Source organism: Acanthisitta chloris, unplaced genomic scaffold (genome assembly GCF_000695815.1).
Source record: "Acanthisitta chloris isolate BGI_N310 unplaced genomic scaffold, ASM69581v1 scaffold11081, whole genome shotgun sequence".
NCBI classification, from domain to species: Eukaryota; Metazoa; Chordata; class Aves; order Passeriformes; family Acanthisittidae; genus Acanthisitta; species Acanthisitta chloris.
Genome location: NW_008657683.1, coordinates 91688 through 103070, shown reverse-complemented (window position 1 = coordinate 103070; position 11383 = coordinate 91688). Strand labels below are relative to the sequence as shown.

The 11383-nt window shown below is 37.4% G+C and overlaps 1 protein-coding gene across 1 annotated transcript in view; it reads left to right on the top strand.

Annotated features, from left to right (window-relative positions):
* The first annotated feature begins 9256 nt into the window (after positions 1–9256).
* Positions 9257–11383, top strand: part of GHR (growth hormone receptor) — a 77907-nt gene continuing 75780 nt past the window's right edge. Inside the window, exon 1 of the mRNA XM_009084823.1 lies at positions 9257–9341. The gene's annotated coding sequence lies outside the window, so the exon portion shown is untranslated. The remainder of the gene's footprint in view (positions 9342–11383) is intronic.

Below are 11383 nucleotides of genomic sequence, written 5' to 3'. Positions count from 1 at the left end.
GTCATAAAATTATCAAATTGATATCAACGTGTGGTCTGAGGACTTAGTGCTACTTGAGAAAGAAACAAAGCACTCTGAAGGTTGCACAAATCCATTTATCTATGTGGGTTTTTTCAGATTTGTGACCAAATGCTGAAATGATGCTTTTCTCTTATCTTTATAACCATTGTTGTGAGTTTTCAGTCTGACAGTGATCTGCTCTATAATTCATGCCAGCCTGGCAATATAACTGCTCTTCTGTGTTCTGATTCATTATTTTTGGCGAGGCAAATTATCAAGCACTGGCATTCTGAAGAACAAATGTAATTGAAAGTTGTTTGAAGGATGCTGCTTTTTTTTTAAAGCAGTTTCTTTTCAGTCAAACTTTTTTTATCTGTATAGATCAGTTGTTTTAATTCTGAATTTGGTGTATTTTTTTAAAAAATCGTGTTCATGTTCTGTTTTCAGAAAATTGGCTTAATTTTTCTTTATGCCCAGTACAGACCTGCTTACAGAAATAACTGCTTGTAACTAATCTTTTCAAAGGTTCAGAGTATAACAAAATGAAACCCCTGATCCCTTAGTCTAGATTCTTAAACAGTGACAAGCTAAATTAGAGCTTCATTAAAGTAATGATTCAGTAATTGAAAATGAGGATTCAGAGGAAAGACTTAGAAGAGTGGATGAAGTATAAATGAACTCTGCATTAAACTTAGCATCAAGCAGCAGAACAAGGAATCATAATTTGCATCTATATAAATGCACATGCTTTGGGAAGCAGTAGTGATTATGCCCAGGAGCATTTTTTGTGACATCTTCCACTCAGTTACTGTCAGCATCAATTAGTCCATTATGATGATATTTCTGAATAATCTGAGGTTTAAGGAGAAATTAAAAACCCACATCTCTTTTCTTTAGGTTCTTTTCCTGTTGTAGTTGGGAGTCCCACGATAACTTGCAGGTCAGTTTTATACAGAGGCAATTAAATTTACAAACACATTGCTAAACACCTTAGAAAGCAAAATACTATAAATCCATTTATTTTTAATGACATCATTTACCATCAAGTCATAAGTGTTCCATAAGGAAGTTATTAGAGATTATCTGATTTGGCATATAGGGATCTCTTCAGGGATCCCTTGTGATGTCTGCATACTGAAAGGGGAAAAGGAAGCGCTCTCCATTTCTTTTAACTGAAAGTGTTAAGCAAGTTTATCTGATTCTGTTTTGCATTTGCTTGGCATTTCTGTCATATACCATACAACCAACATGAGAGAACTGATGATAAATACTTAAATGACATAAGTGTATGTACATAAATACATATGTAAATTTATATTCCCAATTCAGTCTCATATTGGCTACAGGCTGAAAACTGTCTGAATTCTGCCATCAGTGGTGTTCTTGCCAACCCCTGAAAACAGGCCTCTTTAAATTCCTGAGTCTGATTTAAGATTGTTGATTTAATATTTTTAGAAGAGAAAACAAGCCTAAATCAACGGCGAAATAATTGACTGAAAATGTGAATTGCACAAGATACATGTTCTCACTTCACGCCTCAGGTAAAACACACCCTGGATGAATTATCCACCTCGCTCCTGTGCAAATTCTGACCACCCCATACCCCCAAAAATTTCTGCCACAGGTACTTTCTGTTCCTTAGTTAGCCACATGTAAAGAAAACTTGATCTGATGCTCTTATAGTTGGACTCTTAGTTTTTCATTAGCTGGGCAGCACTTTATCTTTCACTTTTTCTGAGACCTATCAAAAACACTTCAAGCTAAAGAGGCAGCATGGACTCGAGAAAATAAATGACAACTATGACAAGCACTCACAACAAAAACAGATGTGTGATACAAACACGTATCATATGCATAAATCCTATAATATAAATGTGCAAGCCCAGGCAGTCTTAGAGAAGATGAGTAGAAGAGTTTGGATCAAATGCTCAAATTTCTGAAGTGCCTGACTGAAATTGACTTGCAGGGAGGTATTCTGGAGCGGTGTTCCTTCTGTTGATTTGAGTAATAACCAAAAGCAAATGTGGACTGCTTTTAAAATAAAATTTAAGCAAAACACAAAATTGACTATATTGTGTCTTTGCTATATAGGCGCCAAAATTTGTGACATGGGATATCTCTTCTGGGTATCCTACTTCCATGGGTATTATAGGCCAGTAGTGCCATGTGTGATCTTCATTGAGTTAAGGAGCTGGATTTGAGATCTCCCAGGATGAAATATTTGGCTCTGAAATGAAATACTGAGTGCTTTTTCCAGAGACGTTGTATGGTCATTCTTCAGATTTGGATTTTATAATCTCGAAATTTTGAAAGTGTGAAGAAAGAAAAGACTAAAATCAAGAAGAAATGTTTCTTCTTAAGCAATTTTTAGAGTTTGGAAAACAGCTATTAAAAGCCATAGTGTATATGGCTTCTGTGGCTTCGTTAAACAGACAGATCTCTAGCATTAAGAGTATTTGTTATTCAAAATTGTGGAGGATTGCCGGAAGAGAAGTATATTTAGAATATGAAAATACAGAAAGTACATATGTAGCTTGCAAATAATTCATCCCCGAAAACTAACACAGGGCAATAGAAAAACCACAACTAAAATGTAAATCTTGGTAACGCCTGTTGCCTCTTAGATGAGACCTCAGTAACGATTGTTGATGAACAAAACTAGGAACAGTATTTTATATTACCAAAATGTTTCTTTTTAACATGTTTAGTGCATTAACTCATTTTCCAGTAGTACTTGAATTCATGATTATCTCAGCATATTGCAGGAACAGCTGATGAGACTTGGATGCCTAACTCATGGAACAGCTCATGTTGGGAGCCTAGAGTGGATGGAGTAGCTACATTTTAGCCCTTCAGTCCTACATCCCCATGCACCTCCCAGCTGGACTTCTTGCTCCTGGCTGACTTCAACATCTTTCTTCTTAGCAAACTTCTGTAAATCCCTTTCTTTAGTGCTTAATCTACTCACACACACTCATTCTTAATAGCACCGGTCATGCTGCCCTTGGAGCTTTACACTCACAGGTGTATGTTTTAGGCATTGCTCTGCATAGCCAAGTGATATCCAGATTCCCTGGCTCTGCAAAAGGTCTGAGGAAGAACAGTTGAGGACTGAAAAGCTGAGATGGTACTTCAAAAGTATTGAAAGATCAGTCCATTTTGCTACATGATTTTGGGTGAAATACAGTCACGAAGAGTTGTATTTCTTGTATCAGTGAAATCTGCCCCCTGCTAAAACTGAAGTGGCGAGTATTAGCTCTTTTGAGGAAAAAGAAGTGACAAAACAGTCAATGAGGCAGGAAATGGAGTAGCTGTTTTGGGATATGACAACAAACTGGACTTTTTTGTATTTTCTGTTGAGTGAAGAGAAAGTTGAAGAAAGTGACCACTCACAGGTAATGCTTTGTTTTAATGTGAGCCATTTGTAGAATTTAGAAAGCCAATCATTAAAAAATTTGAACTTTAATAATGCTTAGAGTAGCAGCTGCAAGGCTTAACAGCCAAATTAAACTCATAGTTTGATGAGATGTATTTTTTGCTATCCCCTAAATCTCCCTCCTTTGTTCTCAAGAACAATTCCTAAGGTTACACCATTTCAAAAAGTAGGGAGAAAATGAGAGCCATGGAGGTTTTAACTTTGCCCAAGTTCCATACTAAGGCACCAGTAAGCCAAAAATAAAATTCGTATGTCTGAATTTTAAACCTTTTACATTAAAGCACTAAACTGTTTACCCACAGTGCTGGTTAGTCATGAGTGGTTTTGATCCAATAACTATTGTTTGTGTTTCTCTGTATTAACAGTTTGCCAAGCAATTCTATGCACTATGTTTTTTCTTAGAGCTGTGGTAATTTTGGCAGCATGCATTTAACAGGTGATTTTCTTAATATTCTTTTTTTTCTTTTGAAAAAAAATCTGTATTTTCCTTCTTCTACCTTTTTTACAGTCCTAGTTCCCTGAACCACCGTTTTTATCATTGCTTCAGTTAATAGCTTTGTTTCTCATATCCATTGCTATTTTATTTGCCTGTTGAGAAGTGTTTATTCAAAAAGGAGTGGAAGATGTCAACAGGAAAAGGAATCTTATTATTCAAAAGCCAGGCTTTCCAGTTTTGCAGAAAATCATCTGGAGCGGGCTGAGTGTGAGTCAAGAATGCCATCTGTTTACAAAAGGACAGATATAATAGGGTGTATAAAGCTGAAAAAGAACTACCTGAGGTAATCCTTTCCTCTTTGCTTTGATAAAGCCTCAGATAGACTGCTATTTCAGCCTTGGGCTAAATGGAAAGAGTCCACTTAGAGTGAATCCATGAGAATGATCAGTAATCCAGAAAATTTAGTTGAAAGATTGGTTTTGTTTTATCTAGAGAGGCAGAGAGGGAAGAGCATAGAGATATACTACCCTCTGGAAAGGGAAGCATAACAATATTCAGGTAGGTAAAAGACTGTGAAAAAAGTGGCAGGGAATAATCTGTTGTACATTCTTGGGGGGTGAGTTGAGGGTGAGTAGAGAAATTGAATTGCTTCAAGAGACACTTGAGGTACATGTCAGAGTAACCTTCCTAGTGGAGAAGGTAGCCATATATTGGGATAGGTTGCCTGGAACAGCTGCAAAATCTTTGCAAGTCTTTAGAAAAATCTAGTAGGCAGAGATGAGAGTCAAGCAAGAATTAATTGATCTGGCTGTGAAGAATAGGAGCAGACCAGACCAGACCAGGGATCTGATGGTCCTGGGCCACCATATTTTTCTGGTTCTGTTACACAGGTTGCCAGTTACTTGTACCCAGTAATTTGTTTACTTGGAAAGCAAGTTGAAGTGATGGAATTTTTTTATTATTCAGCTTCTAGTAAATCCAGATTTCATTTTTCAGCCTCGCTAAAGAATTTTTTTCCTTATTTCTATTCTCAATTCCTCAGTATCTCTTATATTTCATGAAGCAGCAATCTAAAGGTTATTGATTCTACCACACATGGGTTATTATCTGGTACAACTGAGTAATCCATGATGTATTTTTCTCAATAAATTGGGACTATGATCTTGATTATAAAAAGATGCTTCAAATACCATTTTTAGGCCCATGCACTTTTGAAATTTGTTAGTCTTAAGTGTAGACATAAGAAGCTTGTTAGTCTCTTAAGTGTGGACATAAGAACTGACTAAAATAATCCACTAATAAATCTTTCTTCTAATCTTATTGTTGACATTTCCATGTTAATTTATCATGAAACTTTCCCTTTTAAGTTTCCGATATGTCAGCAACAGTTTCAGCTAACAGAGTTCTGGATTTCCATCTGCCCAGGTCTCAAAATACTTAATTATAAACATTGACTAAACTATTCTTCATAACATGCCTTCAGCATGAGAAGATAATTACCTGTAGCTGGGAGTATGACATGTTTCACTCATTGAAGACAGCCTGAATGTCTGGATACCACAAGAGCTATATTGTGTGTCAAGTGAAATTGCTACCTACTTAACAAGTTTGGATTTCTTGCCTGTTTGCATGCTTCACAACACTGATGTTTTCTTTTAAACAGCTGGAGAAGTGTATTAATTCCTATATTTGGCCTTGCTCTGCAGTGCAGACCTCCTGAGCAATCCTGTCCACAGATACACTTGTAAACATAATGCAATGGAAAACATAAATTCACCTTTCATCCCTACTATGAGTGCCAAAACAAATATCAGTTGTTACTCAGCTTAGCTCTGCTAAGAAAATGTTCCGGTTATTGTTATGTCAAAGAGGCAAAGGCTGCCAAGTCTGTAAGAACAGAAATGTGGTTCAGTGAAGTATTTAAAACATGAAGGGCAAGATTTATTGTTAGACTCCTAAGGATATGAATAGATTGAGAAGGGGGAAAAAAGGCTCTTGATTTGGAACTAGAATGTGACCTCTTGTCCAGGGTATGCTGGTGAGGCAAGTGGAAATGTTAAAGGAGGAAAACATTAAAAGCCTTAGCTATCCAAGTAGAAGAAAAAGGGAAAGATGATGGAAGGTTCTGATGGGTTTTGTTAGTGTTTCCCTAAAAGAATTTAGGGAACTTCTGTGCAGGGGAGAAAGTTAATGATAGAATTTAAGGAGTGAGTTCACAGTTGCAGAACAGTATTTCAGCTGAGAATATGAAACCTCATTATATTAGAGAAGTAGAGTCTGAAGATGAGAAGTTAGAACCCAAGAAAGATGACAGAATCACAGAATATCTCGAGTTGGAAGGGACCCATAAGGATCGTTGAGTCCAATTTTCTGCTCCTCGTAGGACCACATAAAACTAAACCATATAACCAAGAGCATCATCCACTCAAACTCTTGACAGGTTTGGTGCAAAAAAATACATGTCTGTGAAAAAAAGTCTCACCTGTATCGTTTTTTCACATGAATCTGTTCTCTTTTTGCTGAAGCTGCAGTTTTTCCGAGAATCATTTAAAGGGAGACTGCTTGTCGTTTAAACGTATAGCTCATTACCTTATGTACAGTAGTGCCACTTTTTCACACATAATGAACTGCCAAAGGCAAGTGCAAATATAACTGTCTATGCTTGTGTGACTTGTTCTGAACTGCAATATTGCATATAAACAGTGTTGCCACCGGCATTTGTTGTGCTATCACCACTTGCTGCTGTTGCAGATGGAGTGACACAGTTCACTTGCAAAAGAGAAGTAACAACATGATTATTGATATAAAGTAGTGATTTAACAAAGTTTGACAGTAAATGCATTAGCGGTTTAAGAATACTTCATGGCAAGGTATACTTGATGGTTTACAGCACAGAGGATGGGGTTACACAAAACCCTCAGGGAGACCTTCCCCTTGTGTTCTAAATTTTCTGAGGGGAGTTGAGCTGAGGCTGAATCCAGACCTAGTCTCAGTCTTGGTCAACAGTTTATGTCTAGAGGATTATATGTGCACAATCAGTATTTTATGTCATTTATCTAAAATTTAAAAGTTTAGTATGCTATTAATTGCTTACCAAGAATCTTTTATGGCAAGGAATCTCTCAGCCTTAAGTAACCTTGAGAGGCATCCTTACTCAAGGGAAGATCCTGGCATGCAGCCCACTGCTGCACAGGAGAGCTGAACAGGCCTTGGGCTGTCCACTATTTCTGGAGTAAGATGATTGACTTATGGCCACATTTGCATAGCAGCCATATTTCAGCTGGCACATGCTCAATTAGCCCTTAGCTTTAGAACAAGACTTACAGCTCTTAGATGTCAAACAAGATTTATGGCCCGTAAGATGTATGTTGCGATCTGTAAGCCAGATGTAGCCACCACAACCACTGCTGGTGGCTATTGCTTAAGCAGAAAAAGGCAGGGATTGAAGCACATTGTCACAGCTGCCAACAGTGAAACAAAATGTTCTGACTACAATCAGGTTATCAGATGTTAGGACATTTTCCTTTGTTGCCTGTAAAGTAGCTAAGAGAAATTTTCTGCTGTTGAGCAGGATTTCAAAATATTTTGGAAAGACTACTGGAATAATCTTCTCTGTCCTATTCTGACTTTGTCATAGGAAGGTCATTTCCCCTTGCTAATGCCCTACTGAGTGTTCTGAAACAGGAATTTGTCAGTAGTCCTTGGTAGCTCACTTAAACTTTATAACTTTGTTTTAGACTTAGCAGTTCATTTAATTTTGGAAAAGAGATTTGTGGCTCACTGGTCAGTTATTCTCTTGAAATTCAGAGTTCTTTTGAAAATCAGAAATTAAATTAACTTAAGACTCCTTGTAAAATTACATATAAATGGAACACATGGTCTCTTAGACTCTCAGCCTGCTGAAATGTGAGCAGGCCCTTTCTAAAAGGTGGGATAATAGAACTTGACTGTGCATATTATGGGGCAGAGTAGGGTAAAGACTTACTATGTACAGACCTGTATAGTCCACTTGTTTCATGACATGAACCCGGAGGGAACCCTGCTTACAGGTTTCACTTTGTCTAACAACACACAGGATGATTTATTTTATAATATTACATATTATTCTTGCATGGAAAATAACTTCTGTTCTTTTAAAATGCCTGTTTAATTTTTCTCTCTGTTAAGTTCAAGGATTTTCATATTTGGTAGTTGGAGGGAGTGCTGTTTTGGGTATTTTTAATATAAATAGAGAGGTGACACTTAGCCTTTTACACATTGTACTGGAGAAGGATTCTTGAGAAATAATGATGAAATTTTCACTCACAATTACATTTTGCTTTCCATTATTTTGTTACTCAGTGATCTATGCACACATTAAAATTATACACATAGAAGAAAGAAAGTTCTGTGGGTACAAAAAGAGTCCTGCTGCTCTTTCTTCAGCTAGTGCTAACTCAGTCAAGGAAAACTCTCTTTTAAAATGTTACCGTTTTCTTGTTAAGGCTGGGGCAGGGTACATGGCATTTCTTTAGATGTTATTTGTGGGCTTTTGCAGGCTGCTTTTTTTTGCCTGGTTATTTAAAGAGCCTGATACGGTGAAATCTGGTCTTCTTTTAACAGTCCTACTCACTAGAAACCAGATTATTGTGAATTATTCAAATAATGTGGTCACCATGGCGACTTTTTAAAATGCTTTTAAAAGCTGATTTGCATCCTTGGGAAGAAGTAACCTTTCATGCTGGATTTATGTTATTTTTATTAAAACATAGAAGTACTACTAATTCAAAACCATTTTAGATGCTGCTGCTGTGCCAGATATCATGGCAGTGATAATGTGCTTAGGAATGCTGAACATAACAAATGACGTATTGCTTTTATTTTTTAACAGCATGCCATCTTCCTGAGAGGTAGCCACTGCCCCTTTAGAGAAAAAGAAAATGTTATTTTCTTTAAACTGCCAATTTATAAGTTACTATACTGTAGTGTATTGTCTAAAGTAGTAGTAGTGACATACTACACTTCCTCTTCTTGGTGATTCAGAGATTACTACCAGTGCAGCTGATTTTCTCCAGGAATGTGGGTTAAGAATGAGTCTTGATAAGTCACCCTGACTTCTCTTTGCCGTTTAAATCTGTGTTCGTGCATTTTAATGTCAAGGTTAGAGCTGATCCTGTGGCTTGGCAAACCCTCAGTGACACAGGGAGTTTCAGGCCACTGCTGCTGTTTGAGTGAGAAGCCCAGGTGCTGCGCTCAGGGTCGCCATGCAGACTGCCCAGCTGGTGGCCTTCCCGCTGGGACAGCTCTACCAGGACACCCATTTGTATTTTGTTATGTTGCTGTCCCACCGTAGGTGACCTTTACTGCTTCAGAACTCACCTCTTGTCTGTTTCCTCTTCATGTAGGTGCTGGGATGGCTGGAGAAGGTCGCGATTTGCAGTTGAGCTGAGGGAGGCGTGAAGCATCGTACATCCCCTGCTGACATTTGAGGTAGTGTGATAACTTTTATCTTACCTGCAAGTGACTTTATTACCAGTGTTGGCTAAGCAGAGTGATTGATAGTATCCTGTAATGCTCTGCAGATAATCCTCACAGATCCCGTGATTCATTCCTACAGAAGGTGATAACTATAATGCTATAATGTGCAGTATACAAAATTCTGATTGGGATATAATTGTCATATTTTCTTACTCAAAACAATATTAATTAAGCCTAATTAATTAATTAAGCCTGTCAAATTCAATCCTGAATAAATTGATGGCTTCAAATCCATTTCTTTCAATCTCCAGTAGACAGCATTTGAAACAGAGGGCTTGGTGACTCTTAGAAGTGCTTGAAGAATTTTTCCTTGTCAGATAAAAATTATTATACTATATTGTAATCATCCATTTCTCATTAGTAGTGTTATTTAGATTATTAATTGCCTGAGTTTTTAAATGCACACCATTGAAACAAATAGAGAAAAGAATCTGCATTTCACAAGAGAGATAGAGTATGAAAATGCATATCAGAACATTGTAGATAACAAGTCATGGTTTAGACTACACTTAATTGACATGTGGTTTGAATGTATATATTGGTTCTAATTCATATCTGGAGGGTATTACTGAAAGCTTAATTAGAATACAGCGGGGTATATTTGAGTCAAACATCACAGAAATACACTGTGGTATAGGGGCTCAGACCTATGATTGCTCAGGGTGTGAAACTGAAAAGCTGTTGTCTGGTGTTAAATTGCTGCATGAGACTTTACGGCTGCTATCTGTGTACTGTAGCAATTTTATGAGACTTCAACTGACTATTCCTGTCCAACTGTGCACAATTGTGATGTCATTAAATAGAACGTAAATTCTAGAGACTTCTTGCTTTGGTTGTGATAACAATAGGCAAAACTTGCTATCCTAGGTTCATGTTCTTAATATTTCTGAAACTAGAAGGTGGAACTCTAGATTCATTCATTGCACCATGGATTTCTGCTTGGGAGATTAGTTTGCACCAATTTCACCCAGAAAATAGGAAGGTCTGAATAGTGAAGTTACTTGTAAAAATGCTTGTAAAGTAGGTGTAACTTAGTCATTACAGACCTCCTTAACCAAAGCCGCCTTTGTTCTGTTTACCATGCCTTCTCATACAGAGTTAGCACACCTGAAAAACAATTTATGCATGACTTCTTTTATTTTATAGCTGAAACATGGCAAAACAACCATACAGAAAGCTGCTTCTGAGCTGTTTTGCTGGCTTTCTATGCCTGCCAAGCAAGTTGATCCCTAGCTAAACTGCCCATTCCCAATTCCTCTGCAAGCAGCAGCGCAAGAAGCATGCCTAGCATTGGGAGCACGTAGCTTGGACACAGGGTCTGACCTTGCTTCTGAGCTCCACCACAGGCACACTCAGGGTTCTGTCACCTTCTGTAACCTTGCAGTGCTTCAGTTTCCTGCTTGTAAAGGAAGGACAATAATTCTGAACTTTCAGAAGGGAACAAAGCATCCTAGTCCTTAGGAAATGTTGTTATTCACACAGTGCCTGTCATATTTGATGTGCTGTTGACAGCATGTTACCTGCCAGGGAACAGTTCAAAACCTTTGCGTTTAAGTGGCCCTTTTTTAATTCTTTTTGGTGTATGAATTCAGTCACCTGTATCAGGTCTGACTGAATAAGAAAAACTTGTAAGCAATAAGTAAACTAAAAATCAGGGCTAACTTATGCATCAGGATAATTCAAAATTCTGTCTGCTATGTTATTCCACAGTTTCAGTAATGTTGGGGGAAATATAATCTACGCAGAAGTGATTTATCTAATAGTGCTTTGTTGTAGAGCTTAGAAGCAATTAGTCTCATCATGCTTATTGTGAACATGGTTGCTTACACAGGATTCAAGTGTGATTGGAGTCATAAATACCTTAGGAGCAGGTGGTATCATTGTTAATGACTTAAAAAAAAGGATAAAATATTTTCTATATATCTGGTGAATTTTTTATAAAAATGGAAGCCTTTGATCTGTCCAGAAATAAAGCTCCCTGTGATGTTAAAGTT